At 39.6% G+C, this 16745-nt stretch overlaps 1 protein-coding gene and 1 pseudogene across 1 annotated transcript in view; one reads left to right on the top strand and one right to left on the bottom strand.

Annotated features, from left to right (window-relative positions):
* The window catches only part of LOC119771152 (carbonic anhydrase-related protein 10), a 145636-nt gene that overhangs the window by 86215 nt on the left and 42676 nt on the right, over positions 1-16745 (bottom strand). The gene's annotated exons all lie outside the window — the stretch shown is intronic.
* On the top strand, positions 633-5729 carry LOC6051987 (annotated as a pseudogene).

The following is a 16745-nucleotide window of genomic DNA, read 5'->3' as shown; positions in this document are numbered from 1 at the left end:
ACAGTTCATTTGACTTTTGAGATACTAGAGACAATTAAGTTACAAGTCTAGTCTAGTCTAGACAAGTCTAGTTACCTTTGAGTCACTTGAGACAATTGAGACAAATTAACTGACCAAGTTGAGACAGGTTACACAATGATCAACAACAAAATCCGAACGAAACAAAACTAGAAATTGTGTTAAGACCAAACCCAGTAATCTGATACCTGTTGAACCAAATCAAACTTCTCCAGACGTTCATCTTGTAACTTCAAACAGCCATCTCAATCTTCAACCGCTTCAAACTGCCACTCAACCAGAGCTTCTCCTCACCCCGCCAAATCAGTCCCGTCAATCAGACTTGATTACCGTGCCAAAAACCGTACCCAGTATAGAGAATAGACCGCCTTAAGGCACCAACAACCAACCAAGCCAGGGAAAGTTCACCAGCAACGTGCGTTTTAATTATTCCAATAACCAGTTGTTAATTACTGATCTAATCTTCACTTCGGCAGATCCCTAGCAGTAGAAACACTGTAGCGGGGGGAGGTGGCGGCGGTATAAATGACACACCTACCCCGGAGCGTCCTCCGGAAGTCGACGCATCGGTGTGTTTGTGTGTGGGGAATCTACTCCAAGAACCACACCACACGATGAAGTTTAGGAGGTTGACGTTCCGGGGAATAGCTGCATCATCTGATAACCATCAACCAGACGACGACGACCTGGGCATAACCGATAGACAACGCAGTCAAAAGTCAATAGCTGAGGGAGAGAGTGTTGGGGTCTTGGGTGAGACAGGAAAGGCTGCAATGTATTGCTGATCGGGGAAAGGGGTAGTTTTGGTAAAGGGATGCAAATTGATGCAATAATAAACACCATCTTACCGGTTTCGGATGTTCGTCGATATTGGAAACGAAGGATAGACTGTGGCGAGATATCGAGGCAGACTTTGGATTGAAACAACAAGTTGAAACATGTAACATGTTGAAATAAAAAAAAACATGTTGAGACAGGCAACATGTTGAGACAAGCAACTAGTTGACACAAGCAACAAGTTGAGACAAGCAACAAGTTGAGACAAGTAACTAGTTGAGACAAGCAACAAGTTGAGACAAGCAGCAAGTTGAGACAAGCAAAATGTTGAGACAAGCAACTAGTTGAGACAAGCAAACTGTTGAGACAAGCAACCATTTGAGACAAGAAAGCAGTTTAGACAAGCAACTAGTTGAGACAAGCAATATGTTGAGACAAGCAACTAGTTGAGACAAGTAACTAGTTGAGACAAGCAACAAGTTGAGACAAGCAACTAGTTGAGACAAGCAAACTGTTGAGACAAGCAACCATTTGAGACAAGAAAGCAGTTTAGACAAGCAACCAGTTGAGACAAGCAGGCAGTTGAGACAAGTTAAGACAAGCAGCAAGTTGAGACAAGCAAAATGTGGAGACAAGCAACCAGTTGAGACCAGACATGCATCCGCTCTAACTCCTCTTTTAGAAGAACTTGTTTGGCATTTCGCATATATGATGCCCAGCATGTTGTGCCAGTGATTATAGTACACTAATTACGCTAATCTTTAAGGCTCCCGAAGACCTTGAGAAGTAATTTTGAAAACCAAGTGAGATATAGCGTAAGAACCATTAAGCGCACCCAAAGAGCCTTTAAGAAGTTCTTTTAAAGAGCTAAAGAGAACATTACCATGAAAATATCGCTAAATCGTTTTTCCGGATTAACCAATGTTTTCTACACATTATTCATGCCAAAAACAAAAGGTTTTTGCCTGGCAACAAGTATAGCATTACTTTATACGAAAATGCCATGTAGAACAAGCTAAGTGCCGTTAAGAAAAGCTCTTAGAGCCGATGCATGTCTGGTTGAGACAAGCAAGCAGTTTAGACAAGCAACCAGTTGAGACAAGCAACCAGTTGAGATAAGCAAAATGTTGAGACAAGCAACAAGTTGAGACAAGCAAACTGTTGAGACAAGCAACTAGTTGAGACAAGCAACTAGTTGAGACTAGTAACTAGTTGAGACAAGCAACAAGTTGAGACAAGCAGCAAGTTGAGACAAGCAAAATGTTGAGACAAGCAACCAGTTGAGACAAGCAAGCAGTTTAGACAAGCAACCAGTTGAGACAAGCAACCAGTTGAGACAAGCAAGCAGTTTAGACAAGCAACCAGTTGAGACAAGCAGCAAATTGAGACAAGCAGCAAGTTGAGACAAGCAACTAGTTGAGAAAAGCAACATGTTGAGACAAGCAACGTGTTGGGACAAGCAACTAGTTGAGACAAGCAACTATTTGAGACAAGCAACTAGTTGAGACAAGCAACAAGTTGAGACAAGCAACTAGTTGAGACAAGCAATCAGTTGAGACAAGCAAAATGTTGAGACAAGCAGGCAGTTGAGACAAGTTAAGACAAGCAGCAAGTTGAGACAAGCAAAATGTTGAGACAAGCAACCAGTTGAGATAAGCAATTAGTTGAGACAAGCAACAAGTTGAGACAAGCAGCAAGCTGAGACAAGCAAAATGTTGAGACAAGCAACCAGTTGAGACAAGCAAAATGTGGAGACAAGCAACCAGTTGAGACAAGTTAAGACAAGCAGCAAGTTGAGACAAGCAAAATGTTGAGACAAGCAACCAGTTGTGACAAGCAAGCAGTTTAGACAAGCAACCAGTTGAGACAAGCAAAATGTTGAGACAAGCAACATGTTGAGACTAGTAATAATTTGAGACAAGTGACAAATTGAGACAAACAACATGTTGAGACAAGCAACCAGTTGAGACAAACAACATGTTGGGAGAAATTTGAAGACTTTCAAGTTTTGGCACAGTCTACGAAGCCCTTTTCCGTCCCACCTAGAACCGTCCCAAATAGTTCGGAATGCATCATCCCAAAATGTCATCCCTGCTCAACCGAGTTTGCTCTTGTTGTGACGCCGCCACACACACGCACAGTTCAACCCCCGAAGCACAACACCAGTGCGGCATCGAAGTCCAAATGTTATGATGCATGCCTGTTGTGTAGACATTTGTGCAATTGTATGTGCCAAAGGTACACAGATCTCGTATTCTAATCGACACTTAATCTGATTTGGTTCAGGCCACAGACGACTGCGTCTAGGTTTCGATTTCCACTGGCGCTGTGCTAACGGTGATAGGCAAGAAGCCTACTTTTAGGGCATTTTCTAGTCGTTTTGGGATATGCATCGATAACTGAACTTTGTTTAGGCAAATTTTAGCAAATTTTTTTGTTATCTTCAAAATTCAACTAATTAAACAACTCTTCGAAACAAATTCAATCTCCCTGAAGAAAGAACCTTCTTGATGCGATCAATTAGCGATTAAATCTATCGATTAGCCGGGACTCAGCCCACCTTCTAGCGACCTATAGCGGCAACCCTTGTAGAGTTCAAGGATGGTTTAACATTTCCAAGCCCTAGCACGTTACAACATTTTCGATGGTCGCGGTCATAAGTCTACCCGGTGGTAATAAGTACACCACTCAACACGTTTTCAATCCTCGATGGATTTAAAACTGGTAGACCAGCACGCCTTCTCGTTGAGTACGGGAGTTTATCTGATTAAGCTTCAAAGTTGGGTTCGAGCTTTGAGGGGTGGTGCTCTTCAACTGCTCTGGATTGCTAACTGTAGACAGAGTTGTGTTATTTATACAATTTCACCTTTATTTTCGTCCAAATTCCCCCCAAATCACGGTACCCAACATCTGCCCAAAGTTCTTCGCGTATGCACCTCCCTCACGAAAGTGTTGCACATGCTCCTCAACCTTTCCTCGGACCAGCTCTATTTCCAGACAATGCCGTATACGGAGGTGCCTCTGTGGTCGAAAAACTTAACATTATTAACTCTCGAGTTCAATTACAAATGGAAATGTTACAAGTTTTGCCATTCCGGGACGCCCGCCCGTTTCTCGTATGAGCTGGTTATCTCTACGGTGCTATCTGTTTCTGGGTTTTTCGGACCGGCGGAGTTCGCCCCTCAGGGGAAACATTTAAATTGGAAAACAACCATAAAAGTGGAGGGCAACTGCTGTTGCAGCTGCCGGCTGGCGGTGCTGTTGCCTGTCTGGGATGTGCTGGAAGGAGCCTTTTAAAGGGGTTGGCGAAACTTCAAGGTGGTATACGGTGGGAGGTTTGGTCAGCAATAAAGATTATCGATGATTCGCATATATGCGAATGTGAAGACAAATGTTGCTAGCTGTGACTTGGATGTAGTCAGAGAGCGTCAAGTGAATTTTTGAAGATATTCATGATTTGAAGTGTTCAGAATTGGGAGCTGCAAGTGACTTCTAATCTAATCTAATCTAATCAGACCCTAGCGCAGCCAATCTTTCGAAGGGATCCTGGAGAGTGCCTTAGGTTAGATTACACCTAGCACTCTTCTTGTCATTTATTAACATTTGTAGTGTGCCATTGCATTAGAATGCTTTGAAACATCACAAGCGTTAAAGCGGCCAGGCCTACTGCGCAAGGTTAACCGCAAAGATGATTCGTTTCAGCACAGAGTGTTCGAACAACAACATAATTCTGAATCGACAGGGGAGGAAGAAGCGTGGGGACACGCCACCATACGCTCCGAGATTTGGTTGTATTCGTTGGGAGCACCATGCTAAGGAGGCACTCCGAGACCCTCTGGGATGGGACATTGTATTTCCACGAATGCTCTGGACCCTATTTTCCGTGGTTATAGCGCCACAAATCGCTCTCAACACTTTGGTGAAATTCTGCAATGAACAAAAACAATCAGTAACTGCATATCTGTCAAACTGAAATGTCACTTATTATTGTTTGGATGCTGTTGAGAGAAAATCTTTTTCAAATGTGTTATGTTTTTAAATTTGTATTATGATCTTTAGAAACAACGGTAAGAAAAATGTGAATAACAAAGATCTCATTGCTAACCATTTGTTTTGTTAGTATTCCCAAGTAACCAGAAGCACTAAATCAAAACTCTAAATCCACTCTAAATAAACTTTCACGATGCTATGACACTTTAAATAGTCTTTCCAAATGTTTCGAAACATTTGTAGCTTGAACCATTATAAACTACTGTATAATGACATATAGAACAGCCAATTAAAGTTTCAAAGCATTTAGCCCAATAATGTTTCGAAGCATTAATGGTAAGCTTTATATATCACTGTAAAGTAATCCTTTAATGTTATATCACATTTTGACATTTCTTATAATGTTTCAAAACACTAACTCAACACTAGTGAGGGTAATAAATGTTTGGCAGTTTCGTGGTATTTTTTGTGATTGCTGCAGGAAAAATGTTCGGCGGCTATAAAATGTGAGTTAATTATGCTTAGTTAGCTGAGCTCAGTATTAAATTATTCTCTTTTCATTAACAGCTCTTTCTCGTCCCATGAGACAAATTTCTAACTGCGATGGCTTCCTGCAAAACAAAACTGAAAAGGAGGAGGTCCAGATTTTGCTCTACGCCAGCTCTAACGGCACTTTCGTTCACGTCACGGATCTTTCAGGCAAGCAAACGATCTCGCGCGTAACCGGCGGCATGAAGGCCATGGCCGATCGTGACTAGGCCTCGCCCTACTCCGCTATCTTGGCCGCGCAGGACGTCACCGAAAAGTGCAAGTCGCTCGGAATCACTGCGCTGCACATTAAGCTGCGTGCCATCGGCGGAAACTGCACCAATACCCCGGGATCGGCGCTCCGTGCCCTTAGCTGTTCGTCGATGATTATTGTGAATTTTGTGAATATATGGTAGTGTTTTGAAGTGTAATAGTTAATAAAAGCTGTGTTTTAACCTAACAAGTTTTCTCGTTTTTTTTCTGCATAAAATGAAGTGGTTCCTCAAGGAAGACTTAGTCGACAAAAATCATCTAAATAAATATATTTCAGGACGGACGAGACGGCTAGCGCAGGGCATCTAGGTGAAACATCTCAGTACATCATTCCCAACACACAGCTTAGAATCTCAAAAGTAGAGAAACACAGCAAATAAACCAACAAACTTTCAAAATCGTCATCCCAGCATGAAAATCACTCTCCCAAAAGAGAGAGAAAGAGAGCTTCGCGCAAAGTTTTTTTTTTATTTTTCTATTTTAAATACTGTCGGTAAAGTAGTACTTTGACGTTTTACCACGGTATAACTTTATATCAACTCTAGACTTCGCCACTCAATTTTACCTCCATGCGTATAAAGTGAATATAAAGTTTCGAGACTCTATAGGCAAACATTATATGTTGATATAGAGGGGATTTGATGTTACCTTATACAGTCCCGCGGTTACTTGGGTTGGATGATTGATGGAATAAATGTATAAAATTGGTAATTGATATAGGGGAGAGTGGGGAGACTTGATCCCCGGGGAGACTTGATCCAAAGCCTGTATCTCGTCAGCATGTGGGTAAAACAATTAGCTTTGTTCTAAAAAGTGGTGCGAAATTGACTAAAACTCATTGTAGAAAACAAAGAAAAAAAAATAAAAAATGTTTGGATTGAGTTACACACATTTTTCTAAGAAGTGCTGCAAAAAACTTCCAAGAGATCTTTTTTCTTTGTTTTGATAAGTATAGAAAACACTCAAAAATTATTCAAAAAAATATTTTTTATACATGAATAGTTTGATAAACATATCAACTCCAAACCCCTTACGCATTTGACGTTGAATTTATCGTCATACTATTTTTATAATCAATTGTTTAAAAAAGTGCGTTAAGGTAGACTTGATCCCTGCATTTTTACAGTTACTGGAATCAGCCTCAAGATTAAATAATTTGGCTGGGTTTTCGTACATAGTTTCCTTTAGTATAGTTGTACATAACTAAATGCAGTTTGAACCATTTTTCAAAAGTTTTGTAAACAAAAATTACTAGCTTTTGTAAACATGCTCAATTTTGGTCTAAAAAAGAAAATTTTATGTTTTTAAATATTTTACATGCTAAACTTGTTATATTTTGAACACAAACGTACAGGTTTAATGTGAAATTGCTGTATCTTATAGAAAATTAAAAGTTTGGATGAATAAGAAACATTTTGATTAAGATTTCTTCAAAATGTTGAAAGGGGGATCAAATTACCCCCAACATTTTGAAAATGCCGATTAAAAATATTTTTTTAAAAAGCTTGGCATTATTCGAAGAGTTTATCTGATGAAATACCCTTATCAGCCAAACATAGTTGAATGTTTAAGCTTTCAATTTATGCAAAAAGATCATAGTTTTGTGAGAAATTGACAGAGTTATGCGCGATACAAAAAAAGGGGATCAAGTCTCCCCACTCTCCCCTACCAGCAACGATTGCTGAATCTTCAGCAAATGATCTGTGAAACTGGTACAAGAAAATTACAGAATTTTCAGCAAAATAATTTGACGATTCTTTTGCTGAAATTTCAGTATACTATCTGTCAAAGTGACAAATGTCAGTTGACTAAGAATTTAGTAAAATCTAAATTACTTAATCTTTTATTGAAATTATACTAGATGAAAATTCAGTAACACTTTACAGAATTTTAGCGAAAGGAAATGGTGTGTAAAAAACTTGTAGACTTTCAAGGAGTAGTAAGGTTACACTCTTAAAAATAATTCTGCAAAATTAGGAAAAAACACAAAATTTTGAAATGAAAAATTTTGTTCTAAATGAAAAAATTACCCTTCTGGGTCAATGAAAATTCGAAAAGAACATTAAATTTCCCTTAAAATCACATGTTCCAAAAAAAAAATTTACAGTTGATATGGAAATGGCACAGTTTTTAAAACTTTGTTTGGGTTTTTTTCGATGAAAAATACGTTTTTTTCGGACTTCTGAGTACGCCTTAAAATTGATCGTACAATTTTACACAAAAGTCACTTTGACACTAAATTTCTATCTCATCACCGTTTCAGGCTGAAAATTATTGAAAAACACCTCTTTTTTGCATGTTCAAAAGGTCGTAGAAGGGGTTCGTAGCGTCCCTCCATCAAGAGATATAAAAAAAACAGACCTCAGATTCGCGATCATGGACAAAAGTTACCACTTAGGACAAAGTTTCACGCAAATCGAAGAGGGGTCGGGGCAACTTTTCCCGATCTCGTTTGAGTTGGTAGAGAATTCCCCACCTATTTAAAAACTTGTAAAATGATCACAGTTGATTATTCTATTAATTTTTAAAGATAGCTTTCAAAACGTCGTATTTCAAATTTTTATTTCCTTAAAGCGTGAGGTTTGATATCCACATGCCTAATTTTCTTTTTTTTTTCAGCAGAAATTTTGTGACTGATTTTTCTTTGACCATAAAAGCCACACTGCACAATTAGCTTGTCCAAAATTTCATATGGCGATAACTTAAAATATTATTTCAAGATTGATTATAGAGCTTTTATTTAACAAAAAAATCTTCAAAAAAATACATATTTAAAAAAAAATAACCTGTTTTTTCATGCAAACCATTGCTGGGAATAATCATTTCAGGATGTTATGTTCAAGATATATTATGTTGAAAATGTTATCTTTTGACCAATTCTTCGGCTCCTTTTTAAAAATATCCCATGTTTTTTAGCGTTTTGGCTGCAATGGCGAAATAAAAGAAGAAACTAACCTAATCCACCTATGTGGTTGATGCCTTCCTCACTTTTTACCAAAAATGGGTAATATGAGTGGTTTGGACACACATTTCAGCTTTTTTTAGATCCAGAAAAAAAACACAGATATAACTTATGTGGTCATAACTCGAGACAGGGTGGCCAGATTTACAATGTTTTGGACTCATTGGAAAGGCCTTTCAATTGCCTAACCAACGATGGGTCGGATGATGGATCCGGGCATAGTTTACATACATTTAAGTGAGATCCAGCTTCAAAAAAGTACATAAATATCACTTAAGTGGTCATAACTCGAGACAGGGTTGCCAGATCTTCAATGTTTTGGACTCATTGGAAAGGCCTTTCAATTGCCTAACCAACGATGGGTCGGATGATGGATCCGGACATAGTTTACGTACATTTAAGTGAGATCCGGCTTCAAAATTGTACATGAATATTACTTAAGTGGTCATTACTCGAGACAGGGTTGCCAGATCTTCAATGTTTTGTACTCATTGGAAAGGCCTTTCAATTGCCTAACCAACGATGGGTCGGATGATGGATCCGGACATAGTTTACGTACATTTAAGTGAGATCCGGATATTTGTGAAAACACATTTTTATACATAACTTTTGAACTACTTATCGAAACTTCAAACCATTCAATAGCAATGTATGGGACCCTAAACCAAGTCGAATGCAACTGGTTCGATCAAAATCTGTTCAGCAAGTGCTGAGAAAACTCAGTGAGAATTTTGGTCACATACATACATACACACACACATACACACACACATACACACACACACAGACATTTGTTCAGTTTTTGATTCTGAGTCGATATGTATACATGAAGGTGGGTCTAGGAGCTTTTAATAAAAAGTTCATTTTCAGAGCAGGATTATAGCCTTACCTCAGTGAGGAAGGCAAAAAACACAAAAAAAATAATTTAAATAAACTTCTAATATTTTTTCGATTTTTTTGTGGATTTTCTTCAGTCTTCCCGAAACGCGCGCACGCCGTACACGCCGTACATGTTTTCAGTGCAGATGAACCTCAAACACACCAGGCTACCATGTTGGAGTTCTCCCCGCACGGTGCACTCAAGTTTACACGCGGTGTAAACACGGGGTGCACACCTCGGGTACAACGCCGTGCGAGCGAAGAGCGTATAAAGAGACGAAAAAATGACTGCTTCTCACTCTCTCTATGGCAAACACTGTAGCGTGACTGCAGCGGAGAATGAAACACCACTTTACAGCAGAGGGAGCGTGAGGGAAATATTTTTGTCTCTTTTTTGCGTCGTTGGCCTGCACGGGGTTTGTACACGAGGTGCAAGGTTCGGTTTAAACTTGAGGTTCGTGTACGACAGCGATTCTCAACCTTCTTCTAGGCCGGTACCCCCTGCCATGTAAATCAAGTAGGCCCGGTACCCCCGTTGAGAATCGCTGGTGTACGAGTACAGCCTGTACACGGCAGAGTTTAGGTTTGCTTGTACGCGTGCACACGCGGTGCTGGTGTTTGATTGAGTTCAGAAAACAGAGAACGCGGTTGAACGCGGTGCACGGGGATCACTGATTTTCTTAATATTTCCTGGTTTCCTCCAGGTGGAATACAATTCCCGACTTTTAAAGGTTTTCCAGATTTTTTTTCCCGAGGTGGCCATTCAGAAAAATTGAAAACTTGCATGAAACGATTTGGAGACTTGCTAAGGACTTCGGAGAATGGCAAGAGTCTCTATGAACAACAGACTGGCAAACATGGAAGTTACATGGAGACATGTATGAGAAATGCTGTTTTCGAAGGGACTAGAAGTTTTGCTAATTTGGAGACTTTGGAGTTTCAGAAGAAATTTAGTTACTAGTAAAATATTTGTAGACATGCACCTTACATGGAGACCTGTAAAAAAAATTTAGACTTCGATAAGACTTCAAAATTAGGGCAAATACAAGAGATTTGGGACTGGTCAGGACCGGCGGTTTAATGGTAAGCGTTGTTGCTTCTCACTCCAGTTAAACTGGGTTCGTTCTCAGACGGTCCCAGTGGCGGTCTAACCTAGAGGTTAGGTCATTAACCTCAGTTCAGGTGTAGGAGCCGACTCCCAGAGTCCTGTCTCGGTGGAGTCGCTTGTAGGCAGTTGGACTCACAACCCAAAGGTCGTTAGTTCCAACCTCGGGGTGGATGGAAGCTTAGGTGTGAAAAGTATGAGAAATTGAAACTTTTAAGCTTGAAGAGTTCTGAGTTGAGTTTAGAGTTGAAACAGATGTGCAGACTGCAACAGCTGAAGACTTAAATCTTGAAATTCAAAATTTTTGCCATAAGACTTTTGTGTGCGTTTCCCTATTTCAGTTTCATTTTAGTTTGTTTCAATTGAATTTGTCAGACAGCTTATGGTTTCGACGAAATTGGCATCACCCTCAAAATCAACCAAATAAACTCTGCATGCATCGATTCGATTATCTCATCTCCCACACCGAGTCCAAAATTGATGGCACCACCTTCTGCCAACGACATCCCCATCGGACGCCAGACGCCACAAAACACATCCAAACTCTCGCATATTTGAGGATAAAGTTTAACACAACCAAAGTTTACCCGGGGAATGTGTGGAATATAAATTGCGAAATTCTTGCCGACTGCAGCTGCAGCTGAGTTCCAGAGATTGTGAACCGTAGCGAGCCTGGTCACTTCAAAGGGATGTATCCTTAGACCGACCAAGTTGCTGCTTCTCTCCACAACTCTACACACACACAAACTCAGCGTATCAGAATGGGGAGGGACGACGACGGCGACGCACAAACTCGGTCGGTCGAAGCAATTAACCTTTGAACTTAAACACACACGTTCACTTCTTGCTCGAGGAGGTCGAGTGTTGAGAGCGGCAATAGCTTGCGGAAGCGGCACGGGTGGCTGCAGGTTGCAGGAAAGGACATAGGTTGGGTCATCCACGCCCACTCGATAAGACAAGGTCCTTGTCTTTGGCGATGAACACCGGGTGTGACATACCAGCAGTGCTTGACCTAGCTTTAGTGAGGGGGTTTTCTGCGGGAAATGCCGCCTTATTATTTATTTATTTTTATTTTATTTTTTTGAAAATTTCCAATTTGCGTACGTCAAAGTGGGGCCAATTTTGTTATCAATAAATTTTCAACATGAGATAAGAGTGGAATCGATTTCATGCCAATATGGAGTCAATTCGAAGCAAATGTTAAGTCAATTTGATGTCAATTCTATGCAAATGTGGTGTAAAAACTAAAGTCAACTTTACGTCAAAGTGGGGTCAATTTGGTTATCTATAAATATTCAACACAAGCTAAGAGTGGAGTCAATCCGGTGTCAATATGGAGTCAATTCGAAGCAAATGTTGAGTCAATTTGATGCAAATGTGGAGTCTAATCGAAAGTCTTTACTTTACTTTACGTCAAGGTGAGTCAATTTGGTGATTAATGAATATTTAACTTAAAATAATAGTGGAGTCAATTTGATGTCAATATGGAGTCAATTCGAAGCAAATGTTGAGTCAATTTGAAGTCAATTTATTCTTCTTTCCAGTGATTTGTTAGGATGTTTAGATGATTCTAGAACTTTGCAGAACTTAATTTGATCAAATCACTAATTTTTGCGATCAAAAACATCGATCCATTTTTTTTTCGCGTGTAAAAAAAAATCGCCAATAATTCCGCGGAGGCAGTTTTTTTTTTTTAAATGTGGAACGATGTTTTCGGTCGCATAAATTACAGATTTGTTCAAATCAAGTTCTGCAAAATTTTAGAATCATCTAGACATTCTTACAAATCAATGAAAACTAGTTGAGTTATGCCCGAGAACCAGCGAGATGAAGTTACCGTTCCAACTTTTTTTGGAGGCTTGGGCGTCCGTGTAAGTTGGACATGCGTTGGGCGTTCCAGTGTTAACGTAAAGATGGCTCTAGATTTGACTCCATATTTCCTTTGAAACAATCAAATCAAAATCAAAAACTTTTCGAATTGATATCAAATTGGCTCAACATTTGTTTCGGTTCGACTCCATATTGACATCAAAAATGGAAATTGATTTGACTCCAACGATTTGACTCCAAAATGATCGGATTGACTCCATATTGGCATTAAAATGACTCCACTTAATCAAGTTGAATATCCAGTAAAAATGGAATTGACTCCATCGAATTGACATGAAATTGACTAAAAATTTGCTTCTAATTGACTCCAAATTGACTCTAGTCTTATATCAGGTTGAGTATTTACTTGACCCCAAATTGACTCCACTTTGACGTAAATTTGATACTTGATTTGTCTCCACATTTGCTCCGAATTGATATTAAATTGACTCAAGATTTGCTTCGAATTAACTGCATATTGACAACAAATTGACTCCGCTTTGACGTAAAGTTGACTCTATATTTGACTCCACATTTGGCATCGAATTGACTCAATATTTGCTTCAGATTGACTTCATATTGACATCAAAATACTCCACTCTTAAATCGAGTTGAATATTCATTGGACACCAAATTGACACAATTTTAACATAAAGTTGGCTTTCGACTTGACTCCACGTTTGCTCCGAATTGATATCAAATTGACTCCACTTTGGAATAAAGTTGACTCACGATTTGACTACACTTTTTTATCAAAACATTTTATCGTAACATTGACATCCAATTGACTCAACATTTGCTTTGAATTGACTCCATATTGATACCAAATTGGCTCTACTCTTATATCAGGTTGAGTATTCAGTTGACATCAACTTGGCCCCACTTTGACGTAAAGTTGACTCTAGATTTGACTCCACATTTCAAAAAAACAAATCAAAAATTGCTTCGAATTGACTTCAAATTGCCAGATGTAAACATCCTCTAGCGTGAGCAGGACACACTCTTTGTTTACAAACCCACAACGGCCCTTTGGCATTGTTTTGCTTGAAATTTGTAATTAAATTGAGGGTTAACTTGTTGTTATTGTTAAATCTATTCGAGCCACCTTGATATCAATCTGGAGATAATTTGATGTGGAGTTGGTTGAGCAAAAGTGGAGTGAAATTGGTTGTCAAATTGAGAGGCAATCTGATGTCATTGAGAAGTACACTTGGTGTCAATTCTAAGAGTCAACCTGATTTCAAAGAGGGGTAAAGCTGTAAAACATGAATTCATGGAGTCAATGTATGTCAATGCAGTTTCAACGTGGAGTCAACTTGAAATAAATGAAATTATTTGATGTCAACTTGGAGTTAATTAAAATTTTCATGTGCAGTCAGTTTGTCTAAATGTGGGGTCAATTTGATATTTATGGGACTTAACGTGGAGTCAAATTGATTATTTTGCACAATTCTGCTGTCTTAACAGAGAATCGCCTTGCAAAACCTCGGATCAATCGCTCTTCAAGCTCAGCCAAGTATTCTCCAAGGCATCTTTAATTTCCGTGTACAGCTCCGTAGCTGAACTTGCCCCCTTTGTAGCACGAGCGGGGTCGCCCTTTCACCTGTCCGCCTTTTTGATGAATGGGTCAGGTCACACACACGAGCACATTCCTGACGCGTTGGTTGTAGTGTACCGGAGGTACGTACAGGTGCAAGATTGACACCAATCGTCTCGTCATTCAGGGGACCTCCTCCTCCTCAAGCCATGTGTGTGTGCACTGAAGAGTGTTGTTACCTCTGTGTTTTCCTCCCCCCAGCAAATGGGGCCGGAGGAAGGCCGTAACGCAAACAAACCGCCTTTTATAGTTCTGGCCACGCTGCTGGCCTTTGGACAGAAGCCCGACTTCGACGGCCATGGTCATCTCTCGGTACTCTACACAATGGGGCAAAAAAATTGCTCACATGCAAGCACCGTGTTCTGTAGTGTTTCTAGCCTACCTTAGCCTCCCGAGGGATCAGGCCTGGCGGTGGTGGTGGATTCTGGGAACTGCCACGTTCCATCGGATAACGGCGTAACTGGTGTAGTTGGCCATATCGGAATGCACTAAACCGCGAGGGAGATTAGGGGTGATCAGGATGTACGAAACGACTCCAATTTTTTTTGATAGCTAAGTGATTTGATCTTCAAGTCTCCAAATCTGTTGAAAGATTTCAGTCTGTTGCATGACTTTAAGTATTTTGCAAGTTTCCATATCTTTTGCAACTCTAAAAATCTCTTGCAATCTTCATGTCTCTTGAAAATCTACCAAATCCTTGCAAAACTCTACAAGTTTCCTTGCAACTCTCCCTAAGCAATTTGAAAATCTGCAATTCACTTGCAAATCTTCAAATGCTTAACTTTTCCAAATCTTTCAAATCCTCATATCTTTAAACCACCACTCCTTGAATGCAAATATCAGCTGCCTATAATAATTGTTTATTTTTCGTCACCTCCCCGCATTTGCCGTGTTTCTGTCACACGATAATCCCATTCATTTTTGTGACATCCCTTAGTCCTTACAGCGAAGCATGAATGAACGTTTCGTTGCATACCATTGCCACCGGTATTCTATACAACTCTGTGGGTGATGGTTTTGGGGAAGCGGGAGCTTCTCCCCCCTCCCCACAACCCACTTCTTCCTTCCATCAAGTCATACCACCGTCAGTGTAGAGGGAAATAGAGGAAAACACACACGTTTCCGGGTAGCGGCTTCGGCTGCCGATCCCGATGATGCTATGAGACGCGGGTTCGATTCCCGCCTTATCCACTGAGCTTCTATCGGATGGTGAAGTAAAACGTCGGTCCCGGTTTCTCCTGTCTCGTCAGAGGCGCTGGAGCAGAAATCCCACGTTAGAGGAAGGCCATGCCCCGGGGGGCGTAGTGCCAATAGTTTCGTTTCGTTTACACACGTTTCCGCAGACACACTCCCACACGTACCAGTGATCGAAAAACATGATGTTTATGTGCAGTTTATGGGTATGGATTCGGGGTGGGATATGTTGCAGCATAAACGAACAAGGAAGGAAAAAAGCGCTCGCAAACTTCATAAAAACGGAATCCAGTGCTTTTTTCCGAAGCTGGGATCGGTTGCTTTTTCAAACTTTAGTGGGTGGAAAATACACATTCAATTGCCCCCGGGGTTTTGAGTGACTGCTGACGCCTTCGGCGCGAGAGCTTTATTCCAGATGGTTTTATTCGGGGAATTTGAAGAGTTTCATGCAACTTTAAAGTAATCTCAAATTGCTAAAAATAACTTTGAAAACTAACATAAAGGTTAATGTCTAAATTATGTGATATCCAAGGCAATGAATGTTAAAGCTGCTGAACAATATCAGCCCAAATTAGGATTTTTTCGGTACTTTTTTCTCGACCAGAAATTGCCAAAAACCACAAAAAACTTTTGTTTTCAGCATTTTTATTGTCAAACCCGCTGTAACTTCACAAGGATTGAACTCAGGACAATGGTCAATATGGAGACTATGTAAAATTGTCTGGAGAATCGATTCCCACATTCGATTTTTGATTTTTTTTAGAGCCCTTTAAAAAAACAGTTTTAGTAGATGATTTTTGTAGTTTTTTGGTGAGTTGCTTCATTCTGCATTGTTACATCTTAGGCTATTTTCCCAAAAAACTTTGACCAAAAAATTCGCGGGCTCACCTTCAAATTTGACTTTTAAACTTGAAAATAAAAAAAAATAAAAGTGGCGTGTTTTTCCTTTCAGTGTTTTTTTTTTCAGAAAGCCCGTCTAAATTCCTACAAGTTTGTCTTTGACAACTTTGACAACTTTGAGATACAAAAAAGCAAAACAATCTACTTTAATGACCTCCGGGTCAAATGTGGTCTCTGTTGCAAGTTTCTGCTCATTCAAGATACTGTTATATTTAATTTACGAAATACAAAAATATTTAAAACATTTACGCCCTTCTCAAATGTCATTATCGAGCGAAACTACATACACACAAATGGCTTATATAAGCGTAGGGTAACATGTCTACAATGTTTAATTAAAATCGGAAAGGGTCGGGTACATCCGTTTCCCTATTTGACATGGAATTGCTCTGCTTCGAAAAGATTGGGGAAAGAGGTAATATGCACTCCTGGAGCAAATTGCACCTACTGCTTTTCTGGTAACTGGATCAAGTTTTCCGAGAATCTTTGTCAAAAACTTGGAAATTGAAACATTAATAGCAAAATACTTCTTCAAATTGCCTCACAAGGTTTTGTTTTAATTTAATTTAAATTGATTTTAGATAATTATACTGATTTTGATTTTGCAATTTTTTTTTAAATTTCACAACATTTTACACATCAGTAATGGCAAA

This window comes from Culex quinquefasciatus, chromosome 1 (assembly GCF_015732765.1).
Source record: "Culex quinquefasciatus strain JHB chromosome 1, VPISU_Cqui_1.0_pri_paternal, whole genome shotgun sequence".
Classification (NCBI taxonomy): Eukaryota; Metazoa; Arthropoda; class Insecta; order Diptera; family Culicidae; genus Culex; species Culex quinquefasciatus.
The sequence above is the reverse complement of the archived record's forward strand: the minus strand, read 5'-3'. Positions and strand labels throughout refer to the sequence as shown.